Here is a 13,701-nt window from a genome sequence, read left to right on the forward strand (position 1 = left end):
TTTTGTTTGTTTGTTTCTTTCTTTGTTCATTTATTTTTGTTTCTTAAATTACACATATGAATTGCCATACAATATTTTTCTTTCTCTGACTTACTTTACTTAGCGTTGTACCCTCTAGATCCATCCATGTTGTTGCAAATGGCAATATTTCATTTTTTATGACTTATTAGTATTTCATTATATATATACACCATTTTTTTATTCATTCATTTATGGATGGACACTTGGGTTGCTTCCATATCTTGGCTATTGTAAATAATGCTACAATAAACATAGGGCTGCATATATCTTTTCAAGTTAGTGTTTACATATTCTTTGGGTAAATACCCAGTAGTGGAATCACTGGCTCACATGTTAATTCTATTTTTAGTGTTTTGAGGAATGTCTATACTGTTTTCCACTATGGCTGCATTATCCTGCATTCTTACCAACAGTGCATGAGTGTTCCTTTTTCTCTACATGCTTGAAAACACTTGTTATTTTTATTTATTTATTTTTTTTTGAAGTTTTTGTTTAAATTCCAGTTAGTTAGCATACAGTATAATATTAGTTTCAGGTATACAATATAGTGATTCAACACTTCCATACAACACCTGATGTTATTTCTTTTCTTTTTGATTTTAGCCATTCTGACAAGTATGATGTAATATTGTGGTTTTAATCTGCATTTCCCTGATGATGAGTAATGTCGAACATCTTTTCATGTGTCTGCTGGCCATCTGTATGTCTTCATGAAAAATATCTACTCATGTATAATTCCCAATTTTTAATTGGGTTGTTTGGGGTTTTTTGGTGTTCAGTGTTATAAGTTCATTATATATTTTGGATCTTAACCTCTTATTGGATATGTCATTTGCAAATATCTTCTCCCAATTGGTGGGTTGTCTTATTGTTTATTGATCGTTTGCTGTGCAAAACCTTTTTGTTTTTAGTATATCCCAATAGCTTATTTTTGTTTTTCTTTCATTGGCCAAAGGAGACAAGCTAGGGAAAATGTGTCTATGACTGATATCAAAGAGATTACGGCTGAAGTTTTCTACTAAGAATTTCATGGTTTTAAGTTGTGGTGCTGCTATACATCCATTGTAAATGTCCCAAGAATTAGAAATAAAATAACAAGGAACTCTATACTAAACATAAAAAAAAGAATTCCATGGTTTTGGATCTCACATTTATATATTTAATCAATTTTGAATTGATTTTTGTATATGATATAAGAAAGTGGTCCAGTTTCATTTTTTTGCATGTAGCTGTCCAGTTTTCCCAACACAATTTATAGAAGAGACTGTTTTTTTCATTGCATTTTCTTATTTCTTTTTTCATAGATTAATTGACAGTATAAGCATGAGTTTATTTCTGGGGTCTCTATTCTGGTCCATTGATCTATGTGTATATTTTTGTGCCAGGACCACACTATTTGATGACAACAGCTTTGTAGCATATCTTAAAATCTGGAATTGTGATACCTCCAGTTTCTGTTTTCTTTTTCAAGATTGCTTTGGCTATTTGGGGCCTTTTGTGGTTTCATATAAATTTTAGGATTGTTTGTTCTTGTTCTGTTAAAAATGTTGGATTTTGATAAAGAATGCATTTAATCTTGGATTGCTTTAGATAGTAGGGATATTTTAATAGTCTTGGTTTTCCCAATCCATGAACCTGGAATTTCTTTCATTTCCTTGTGTCACTTTCAATTTCTTTCAACAAATTTTTGTATTTTTCAGATTACAGGTCTTTCACTTCCTCGGGTAAGTTAATTCCTAGGTATTATATTCTTTTTGGTGCAATTGTAAATATAATTGTTTTCTTACTTTCTCTTTCTGCTGCTTCATTATTATTGTAAGAAATGAAACAGATTTCTGTACATTGATTTTATATCTGGTGACTTAACTGAATTCATTTATCACTTCTAGTGGTATTTTGGTGGAGGCTTTTGGGTTTACAACATACAGTAAGTATCATGTTATCTACAGATAGTGACAGTACAGTTTTTCCTTACTAAATTGAATGCTTTTTATTTCTTTTTCTTGTCTAATTGTCGTAGCTAAGAATTCCAGTAAATGTTGAACAATAGCAGTGAGAGTGAACATTTTTGTCTTTTTCTTTATCTTAAGGGAAAAGCTCTTAGTTTTTCACAATTGAGTATGATATTAGCTATGTGTTTTTCATATATGACCTTTATTATATTGAAGTATGTTCCCTCTAAGCCTACTTTGGTGAGGGATTTTATCATGAATGGATATTGTACTTCATCAAATTCTTTTTCTGCATCAATTAAAATGATCATTGGTGAGCTAAGATGAAGACAGAGTAGGAGGACCCTAGGTTCATTTCATCCTTGGAACACAACAAGATAACTATCAAATCATTCTAAATATCTCAGAAATCAACCTGAAGACTGACAGAACAAACTCCACAGCAAAAGGGAGAGAAGCCACATCAAAGAAGTTAGGAAGTGTGGTAATGTGGTTCAGGGGAGAAACTGGTCACAGGTGCTGCAGTGTGGCAGAGGCTATGGATGCAGAGAAGGGTCACAGATAGAGGAGCACATAGGGAAACACACAAGGAGAACATATCCTCAAAGCCATTGGCTGAGGAAATGAGAAGGACTGATTTTTGTGAGTTCTTGCAACCACAACAGAACAGCTGGCTTGGCTGGGATAGAGCCCTGAGGGCACTGCCTTACTCCTGGGGACAAGGCAGACAAACAACTGAGGGGCAGACAGCATAGAAACAGAGATCCGAAGAATGACTGGGGCACACAGATTATTTGTTCTTCTTTAAGTCCTCTGGGTGCTTCCCCAAGAATCAACAATGCAGGAGAATCCTCTCTGGGGAAAAAGGAGATGACTCATGCCATTTTCCTCCCACATCTTCAGCATAAACAAGAGCCACCTGTTGGAAGCAGCTCAGAACTGACACTGCCTAACCTGCTTACACCAAGTCCCACCCCCCTATGCTCTGGTGTAACTACCCTTCTTGGTCAAGCTTACATCAATCTCAATATGGTGGTCCCTCCCTGAGAAAACCAGAACAAGCCCTCCCCCCACTATGTCTGTAAAGCCTGGAGTTTTAAAAGTCAGCAGGCTTTTCTGGAATAGAGGCCAGAGGGCACTGCACTACTCCTGGCAAGAAGGCAATCAAACAATACAGAGACAGATAGTGTGGAAACAGGGATCTGAAAAATGCCTGGGACACACAGGGAGGAGATTATTCACTCTTCTCAGAGTGCATCCTTGAGAGGCAGCATGGAGGGAGATGCTCCTCTGGGGGAGCTGACTGGTGCCACGTCCCTTCCCCATCCATCAGCATAAACATAGAACCATCTTCCATAACCAACACAGCACCCATACTGGCTGCCTTACTTGCTTACACCAAGTCCTACACTACTGTGTTCTGGCGGGACTGCCTTTCTCAGTCAAGCTTGCATCAGTACCAGAACAGTAGGCCCCTACCCAGAAACTGCTGTCCACACCACATCTGCTGACCAGATATTTATGCAGGGACTCAGTTCTGGTGAAACTAGTTTTAGTTCTCATTTCACAACCTGATCAAAGTACACCTAGTTAAAACTAGCCACATTCTGGCCAAGGACACTGAAGGCAAGGAGAGCCTCTGCAGATGACTGGCCTGAAGAATAAAGAAGCCAAAACACAACAACACAGCACACACAGCACACACCAGAGACACACTGAAGTGGAAGGCCCTAGACACTATGTGATCTCTTCTTCATAAAGCCATTACTCTCAGAAATGGGAAACATAATGGGCTTTTTTAACATAAAAGAGAAGGTAGACACTTAGACAAAATGCCAATAATTAATTGCAAATGAAAGAACAAGAAAAGATTTCACAGCCCAAGATCTAAGTTAAACAGATATAAGTGACATGCCTGATGGTAATTAAAGCAACAATCATAAGGATACTCACTGAGATTGAGAAAAGAATGGAAGACTTCAGAGAGGCCCTTATCACAAGGATGAAAGAGTTAAAAAAGAATCAGTCAATAATGAACAATGCAATAACAGATAAGAAACAGGCTCAATGCAACGAAAACAGTTGGAAGAAGCAGATGAATGAATAAGTGATGTAGAAGATAAGATAATGGAAAATAATGAAGCTGAACAAAGGAGAGAAAGAATTATGGAACGTGAAAATAGGTTTAGGGAAATCAGTTACTCCATCAAATGTAATAACATTTGTATTATAGAGTACCAGAGGAGGAAGTGAGAGGAAAGGGGGCAGAAAACTTATTTGAGGAATAATACCTGAAAACTTCCCTAATATGGGAAAGGAAACAAATATGCAATCCAGGAGGGACAAAAAAATAAAAAAATAAAAGAAAAACCCAAAAGCTGGCCAACACTGAGGCATATTGTAATTAAATTTGCAAAATATAGTGATAAAGAAAAAAATCTTACAAGTAACAAGACAAAATAAGTCCTTAACTTACATGGGAAGACCCATAAGGCTAACTGCAGATTTCTCAACAGAAACTTGGAAAGACAGAAGAGAGTGGCATGATATATTCAACGTGCTGAATGGAAAAAACATCTGCAGCCAAGAATACTTTATCCAGGAAGGTAGTAATTCAGAAGAGAAGGAGAGACAAAGAGTGTCCCAGACATATAAAAACTAGAGGAGTTCATGACCACTAAAACAGCCCTGCAGTAAATATTAAAGGGGACTGAGTGGAAAGGAGAGAATAAAAGTGAGAAAAAAAAAAAAGAAAGGAACAAAGAAAATCTCCAGAAACAATGAAAAAAAAGTAATAACATGGCAATAAATACATATCTATCAATAATTACTCTAAATGCAAAAGAAATAAATGCTCCAAACCAAAGACATAGTGTGTCAGAATAGATAAAAACAACAAAAACAACAAGATACATCTATATGCTGCCTACAAGAGACTTATTTTACTATTTTTTTTTATTTTTTTACTTTTTTGATAAGAAAACATTTATTGAAAATCTATCACAGCTTTTTTATTTTTAAATTTATTTAAATTCAATTAATTAACATACAGTGTATTATTAGTTTCAGAGGTAGGGTTCAGTGATTCATCAGTTTTATGTAACACCCAGTGCTTATTACATCATGTGTCCTCCTTAATGTCCATCACCCAGTTACCCTATCCCCTCACCCACCTCCCCTCCAGGAACCCTCAGTTTGTTTCCTATGATTAAGAGTAAGAGATTCATTTTATACTTAAAAATTTAAAGTGAGAGGATGGAGATTTAACGTGAGAGGATGGAGAAACATTTATTATGCAAATGGCATCAAAAGAAAGCCAGAGTAGCAATACTTATATCAGAAAACTATACTTCAAATGAAAGCCTACAACAAGAATTGAAGAAGGGCACTATATCATAATAAAGGGTAGTATCCAAAAAGAAGATCTAACAATTGTAAATATTTATGCACCCAACATGGAACACCAAATACATAAAACAATATCAAATGTAAAGGAACTCATTGACAATAATATAATAATAAGGGACTTTAAAACCCCACTTTAATCAATGGACACATCATCTAAAGAGAAAATCAACAAGGAAACAAGGGCTTGGAATGACCCAATGGACCATATGAACTTAACAGATATATTCAGAACATTCCATCCTAAAACAGCAGAATACACATTCTCTTTGAGTGCAAATGGGACATTTTCCAGAATACATTGCATAATGGATCACAAATCAGGCCTCAACAAATACAAAAAGATTGAGATCATACTATGCATATTTTCTGACACCATGAAACTTGAATTCTACCAAACATCTAAAAAAGAGTTAACACTTATTCTTCTCAAACTGTTCCAAAAAATAGAAAAGGAAGGAAATTTCCAAATTTATTCTTTGAGGCCAGAATTACCCTGATACCAAAACCAAATAAAGATTCTACTGAAAAAGAGAATGAGAGGTCAATATCCCTGATGTACGTGGATGCAAAAATTCTCAATAAAATACTAGCAAAGTGAATCCTATAGTGCATTAAAGAATCATTAATCATGATCAAGGGTGGTTTAATATTCATAAATCAATCAACTTGATACACTACATTAATAAAAGAAAGGTAAGAACCATACAATTCTTTCATTAAATGCAGAGAAAGCATTTGATGAAGTACAACATCCATTCATGATAAAAACCTCAACAAAGTAGGATTAGAAGGAACATATCTCAACACCTTAAAAGCCATATTTAAAAAAACCCACAGCTAACATCTTCCTCAATGGGGAAAAACTGAGAGTTTTTCCTCTATGGCCTGGAGCAAGACAGGGCTGTCCACTCTCACCATTGCTATTTAACATAGTCCTGGAAGTCCTAGCCACAGCAATCAGACAACAAAAAGAAATAAACAGCATCCAAAACAGCAAGAAGTAAAATGTTCACTATTTGTTGATGACAGGATAATCTATATAGAAACACTAAAATAGTCCAACAAGAAATTGCTAGGACTGATTCACTAATTCAGTAATGTCACAGGATACAAAATCAACATACAGAAATCTGTTGCATTTCTGTACACCTGTAATGAAGTAGCAGAGAGAGAAATCAAGTTAAAATTGCACCCAAAACCATAAGATACCAAAGAATAAAACTAACCAAAGAGGTGAAAGACTTATGCCCTGAAAAGTACAAAACACTGATGAAAGATTATAGATGGCACAAAGAAATGGAAAAACTTTCCATGCTCATGTTGTAGAAGAACAAATATTGTTAAAACATCTCTACTGCCCAAAGCAATCTACACATTTAATGCAATCACTTTCAAAATCTGACCAGCATTTTTCACAGACATACAACAAACAATCCTAAAATATCTATGGAACCATAAAAGACCCTGAATAGCCAAAGCAACCTTGAAAAAGGAAAGCAAATGTGGAGGCATCACAATTCCTGACTTCAAGTTATATTACGAAGCTGTAGTGGTCAAGACAGTATAGTTCTGGCCCAAAAATAGGCACATAGATCAATGTAACAGAATAGGAAACCCAGAAATGAACCCACAACTATATGGTCAATTAATCATTGACAAAGCAGGAAAGACTATCCTAAGGGAAAATGACAATCTTTCCAGCAAATGGCATTGGGAGAATTGGACAGCAACGTGAAAAGGAATGAAAGTGGACAACTTTCTTTCACCATACACAAATATAAATTCAAAATGGATTAAGGACTAAATATGAGAGAAGAAGCCATTAAAATCCTAGAGAACACAGGCAGTAACCCATTTGCATTGGCCAAAGCAATTTCTTACTACATATGTCCCCTGAGGCCAGGAAACAAAGAGAAAAACAAATTATTGGGACTTTATCAAAATAAAACCCTTCTGTATAGCAAAGGTAATAGTCAACCAAACTAAAAAGGAATCTATGGAATGGATGAAAATATTTGCAAATAAAATATCTGTTTAACTATTCACATGCAAAATTTATAAAGAATTTAAAAAACCAACAATCCAATTAAAATTGGGCAGAGGACATGAATAAACATTTTTCCAATAAGGCATACACATGGCCAACAGAGACATGAAAAGATGTTCAAAATCACTTATCATCAGGGAAATATAAATAAAAAACAATGATATATCACCTCACTCCTATCAGAATGCTAAACTCGACAACACCAGAAACAGCAGGTGTTGACGAGGATGCAGAGAAGGGGAACCCTTTTATACCGTTCGTGGGGATGCAAACTGGTGCAGCCACTATGGAGAGCTGTATGGAGGTTTCTCAAAAAGTTAAAAAAAATAGAACTACCTTATGATCTGGCAACTTCACTAAGTATTTACTGAAAGAACACAAAAATACTAATTCAAAGGGTGCATGCACCCTAGTGTTTATAGCAGCATTATCAACCATAGTCAAATTATGGGAAAAAACCCAAGTGTTCATTGACAGATAAAGGGATAAAGAAGATTTTGTGTGTGTGTGTGTGCATGTATGTGTATATATATATATATATATATATATATATATATATATATATATGTGATCTTTGTTTTATATATATGTGATCTTTGTTTTATATATATCATATATATATATGATAGAATATATATATATATGTGATCTTTGTTTTATATATATATCATATATATATATATATGATAGAATAGTACTCAGCCATAAAAAAGATTATATCTTGTCATTTGCAATGACATTGGTGGAGGAGGGTGATGGGGGTATGGAGCAGCCCCTTGCTTTTGGAGGCATGTCTTGAAAGAAGTTGTTGTGGCCAATGGTAAAGTGGTTACTGCCTATGTTCTTCTTTAGGATTTTGATGGGTTCCTGTCTCACATTGAGGTTTTTCATCCATTTTGAGTTTATCTTTGTGTATGGTGTGAGAGAACGCTCCAGTTTCATTCTTCTGTATGTAGCTGTCCAATTTTCTGAGCACCATTTTTTGAAGAGACCGTCTTTGGTCCATTGGATATTTTTTCCTGATTTGTTTTGATGGTTATGTCCTTATTCTATTTGTTATTTGTTTTACTGTACTTTTGTTATTCTTCTCTGTTCCTTTTTTCTTTTTCTTTCTTCCCTTGTGGATTGATGGCTTTCTTTAGTGATATACTTGGCTTCCTTTCTCTTTATTTTTGCATATCTATTAAAAGCTTTTGATTTGTTGTTACCATTTAGTATATATTTTTTTAAGTTTTAAAAATTTTTAAAGAAGGACACTTGTGATGAACACCAGGTGTTATATGGAAGTGTTCATTCACTAAATTCTACACCTGAAACCAATATTACAGTGTATGTTAACTAACAGGAATTTAAATAAAAACTTGGGGGAAAATTTTATATATAAGATTCTCTGCACATAGCAGTCTATATCAGGTTGATGGGGACATAAACTTGAACCCATTCTAAAAGCACTAAGTTTTTTTACTCCCCCTCCATGTTTTATGTATATATCTTTTTTATGTTCTTTTATTTTATGAATCACTTAAATGATTTTTTTATTTTAAAACCAATATAGCTGACATACAGTGTTATATTAGTTTCAAGTATACAATATTGTGATTCAACAATTCTATACATTGTTCAGTACTCTTAATGATAATTGTACTCTTCAATACATATCCCTTATTTAACCCATTCCCATACCTGCCTCCTCTCTGGTAACCATCAATTTGTTCTCTATATTTAAGTGTCTGTTTCTTGGTTTTCATCTCTCTTTTGCTTTTCTTTGTTCATTTGTTTTGTTTCTTAAATTCCATGTATGAGTGAAATCATATGGTATTTGTCTTTCTCCAACTTACTGATTTTGCTTAACATCATATTCTCTAACTTTATCCATGTTATTGCAAATGGCAAGATATCATTTTTGTTCATGGCTGAATAATATTCCATTGTGTATATATACTTCTTTATCCATTCATCTGTTCATGGACACTTAGGGTACTTCCATGACTTGGCTATAGGAATAATGCTGCTATAAACATAATGGTGAATATATCATTTTGAATTAGTGTTTTTATATTCTTTTGGTAAATACAGTAGTGCAATTATCAAATTGCAGGTTAGTGTGATTTTTTTTTAAATAGAGGGTATAATTTAGTTTTTAAAATTTTTGTTAAAATTCAGTTAGTTAACATACAGTATAATAGTTTCAGGTGTACAGTATGGTGATTCAATAATTTCACAGAACACTTGGTGCTCATCACAGCAAGTGCACTCCTTAATCCCCATCACCTATTTAACCCATTCCCCCACTCAACTGCCCTCTGGTAACCATCAGTTTGTTCTCTATAATTAAGAGTCTGTTTCTTGGTTTGCCTCTCTCTTTTTCCCCTTGTTCATTTGTTTTGTTTCTTAAATTCCATATATGAGTGAAATCATATGCTCTTTATCTTTGTCCGACTGATCTATTTTGCTTATTATTACTCTCTAGCTCCATCCATGTTATTGCAAATGGCAAGATTTCATTCTTTTTCATGTCTGAGTACTAACTATTCCATTGTGTGTGTGTGTGTGTGATAAAGAAGATACAAAATCTTCTTTATCCATTTATCAGTTAATGCACACATGGTTCTTTTTCCATAATTGGGCTATGGTTAATAATGTTGCTATAAACATCAGGGTGCATGTATCCCTTTGAATTAGGATTTTTGTATTCCTTGTGTAAAAACCTAGTAGTGCAATTGCTGGATCATGGGTAGTTATATTTTTAACTTTTTGAGGAACTTCCATACTGTTTTTTCCAGAGTGGCTGCACCAGTTTGCACTGCCACCAACATTGAAAGAGGACTTCCCTTCCTCAACATCCTTGCCAACACCTGTTATTTCTTCTGTTGCTTATTTTAGCTATTCTGACAAGAACTGCTAGAACTGATAAATGAATTCAGTAATTTGAAGAATACAAAATCAATGTAAATATATATGTTGCATTTCTATACACCAATAATGAAATAGCAGAAGGAGAAAGAAGAAATCAATCTCATTTATAATCAAACCAAAAACAGTAAGATATCTAGGAATAAACCTAACAAAAGAGGTGAAAGATCTGTATTCTGAAAAGTATAAAACACCGATGAAAGAAATTGAAGATGACACAAAGAAATGGAAAGACACTCCATGTTCATGGATTGAAAGAACAAATATTGTTAAATTGTCTATACCACCCAAAGCAGTCAACACGTTTAATGCAAACCCTATCAAACTACCACCAGTACTTTTCATAGTGCTAGAGAAAACAATACTAAAATTTGTATGGAATCACAAAAGACCCCAAATAGCCAAAGCAACCCTGAAAGGAAAAGCAAAGGTGGAGGCATCACGATTCCAGACTTCAAGTTACATTACAAAGCTGTATTGATCAACACAGTAAGTTACTGGTACAAAAATAGACACATAGATCAATGGTACCGATTAAAAAACCCGGTAATGAACCCACAGATATATGGTCAATTAATCTTCAACAAAGCAGGAGAGAATATCCAAGGTGAAAAAGATAGTCTTTTCAACAAACGGTATAGGGAAAACTGGACAGTGACATGCAAAAGAATGAAACTGGACCACTTCCTTACACCATACACAAAAATAAATTCAAAATGAATTAAAGACCTAACTGTGAAAAAGGAAACCATAAAAATCCTAGAGGAGAACACAGGCAGTAATCTCTTTGAGATCAGCTGTAGTGACTTCTTTCTCAGTATGTTTCCTGAGGCAAGTGATAGAAAAGGAAAAATAAAGTATTTGGACTACATCAAAATAAAAACTTCTGCACTGTAAGAGAAACAATCACCAAACTAAAAGGTGAACTATGGGATGAGAGAGTATTTTTGCAAATGACATATCTGATAAAATGTTTGTATCCAAACTATATAAAGAACTTCTAAAACTCAACACTGAAAAAATGAATAATACAGTTAAAAAATGGGGAGAAGATCTGAATGGACATTTTCCCAAAGATGGCAACAGGCCCATGAAAAGATGTTCAACATCACTGATCATCAGGGAAATATGAATCAAAGCTACAGAGTCATCACCAAACACCCATGAGTATAGCTAAAATCAACAACACACCGTTAGTTCTATTTTTATCTTCTTGAGGATCCTCCATACTGTTTTCCAGAGTGGCTGCACCAGTTTGCATTTCCAACAACAGTGCTTGAGGATTCCTTTTTCTCCACATCCTCACCAGCAGTTGTTGTTTCTTGTGTTTTTGATTTTAGCCATTTTGATATGTGTGAGGTGATATCTCATTGTGGTTTTGATTTGTATTTCCTTGACAATGAGTGATGTTGATCAATTTTGCTTGTGTCTTTTGGCCATCTGGATGTCTTCTTTGGAAAAATATCTGTGCATGTCTTCTTCCCAGTTTTTAACTGGATTATATATTGATGTTGAATTCTATAAGTTTTTTTATATATTTCAGTTAGTAGCCTTTTATCAAATATGTCATTTGCAAATATCTTCTCCAATTCTGCAGTTTGTTTTTTAGTTATGTTGATTGTTTCTTTTGCTGTGCAGAAGCTTTTTATTTTGGTATATTCCCAATATTTTATTTTTGCTTTTCTTTCATTTACCAGAAAAGACATATCAACAAATGTCACTATGACCAATGTCAGAAATAATTGCTAGTGTTCTCTTCTGGGATATTTATCATTTCAGGTCTCACATTTAGGTCTTTAATCCGTTATGAATTTAGTTTTGTGTATGGTGTAAGAAGTGGTCCAGTTTCATTCTTTTGCATGTAGCTCTCCAGTTTTCCCAGTATCATTTGTAGAAGGGGCTGTCTTTTTCCCATTGAATATTATTGCCTCCTTTGTTGAAGATTAATTGACCATAGAAACATGGGCTTCTTTCTGGGCTTTCCATTCTTTTCTATTGATCTATGTGTTTGTATTTGTGCTGGTACAATACTGTTTTGATTATCAAAGCTTTGTAATATAATTTGAAGTCTGTAATTGTGATATCTACAGCTTTGTTTTTCTTGTTTGTTTGTTTGTTTGTTTAAGCTTACTTTGGCTATTCACGGCCTTTCTGGTTTCATACAAATTTTAGTATTGCTTGTTTTTGTTGTGTCCGAAATGCTATTGGTATTTTGAAAAGGATTGCATTAACTCTTTGGATCATTTTGGGTCATATGGACATTTTAACAGTCTTGGTTCTCCCAGTCCATGAACGTGTTTGAAAAACATGAAATGTTTTTCATTTGTTTGTGTAATTTTCAGTTTCTTTCATCAGTTTTATATTTTTCAGAGTACATTTTTGCCTCTGGTTATGTTTATTCATAGCTATTTTGTTCTTTTTGGAGGCATTGTAAATGGAATTGCTTTCTTAAATTTATTTCTGTTGCTTCATTAGTGTATAGAAATGCAATGGATTTGTTTACATTGATTTTGTATCCTGCAACCTTACTAAATTAATTTATTAGTTCTAGTAGGTTTTTGGTGGAATATTTTGGGTTTTCTATATATAGTATCATGTCATCTGCAAATAGCAGAAGTTTTACTTCTTTGCTGAGTTGGATGCCTTTTATTTCTTCTTGTCTTATTGCTATGGCTAGGACTTCTAGTAGTATGTTGAATAAAAGTCATGATTGTGGACATCCTTGTCTTGCTCCTGACACTAGAGGAAATACTCAGTTTTTCTCCTTTTAGAATGATATTAGCTATGGGTTATTCATATATGGTCTTTTTAATGTTCAGGTACATTCCTTTTAAACCTATTTTGTTGAGGGTTTTTATCGTGAATTGATGTATTTTGTCAAATGTTTTTTCTGGGTCTGTTGAAATGATTATACAATTCTTATCCTTTCTGTTATTGATGCAATGTATTGATTGATTTGCAAATATTGAACCACCCTTGGAACCCAGGAATAAATCCCACTTGATTGTGGTGGATGATTATTTTAATGTATTGTTGAATTTGGTTTGCTATTATTTTACTGAGAATTTTTTGCATCTGTGTTCTTCAGGGATATTGTCCTGTCCTCTTTTTTAGTGAAGTATTTACCTGGTTTGGTATCAGGGTAATGTTGGCCTCATTGAATGTATTTGGAAGTTTTCCTTCCTTTTTTTATTTTTTGGAATAGTTTTAGAAGCATAGGTATTAAGTCTTCTTGAAATGTTTGGTAGAATTTGCCTTTGAATCCATCTGGCCCTGGACTTTTTGTTTGTTGGGACTTTTTGATTATTGATAAAATTTCTTTGCTGGTTATCAGTCTGTTCAAACTTCCTCTTTCTTCCT

General features: G+C 34.1%; 1 protein-coding gene across 1 annotated transcript in view; it reads left to right on the plus strand.

Annotated features, from left to right (window-relative positions):
• DACH2 (dachshund family transcription factor 2) overlaps positions 1-13,701 on the plus strand; it is an 807,630-nt gene that overhangs the window by 539,105 nt on the left and 254,824 nt on the right. The window lies entirely within an intron of this gene.

The sequence above is a fragment of the Ursus arctos genome, chromosome X, assembly GCF_023065955.2.
Source record: "Ursus arctos isolate Adak ecotype North America chromosome X, UrsArc2.0, whole genome shotgun sequence".
NCBI lineage: Eukaryota > Metazoa > Chordata > Mammalia > Carnivora > Ursidae > Ursus > Ursus arctos.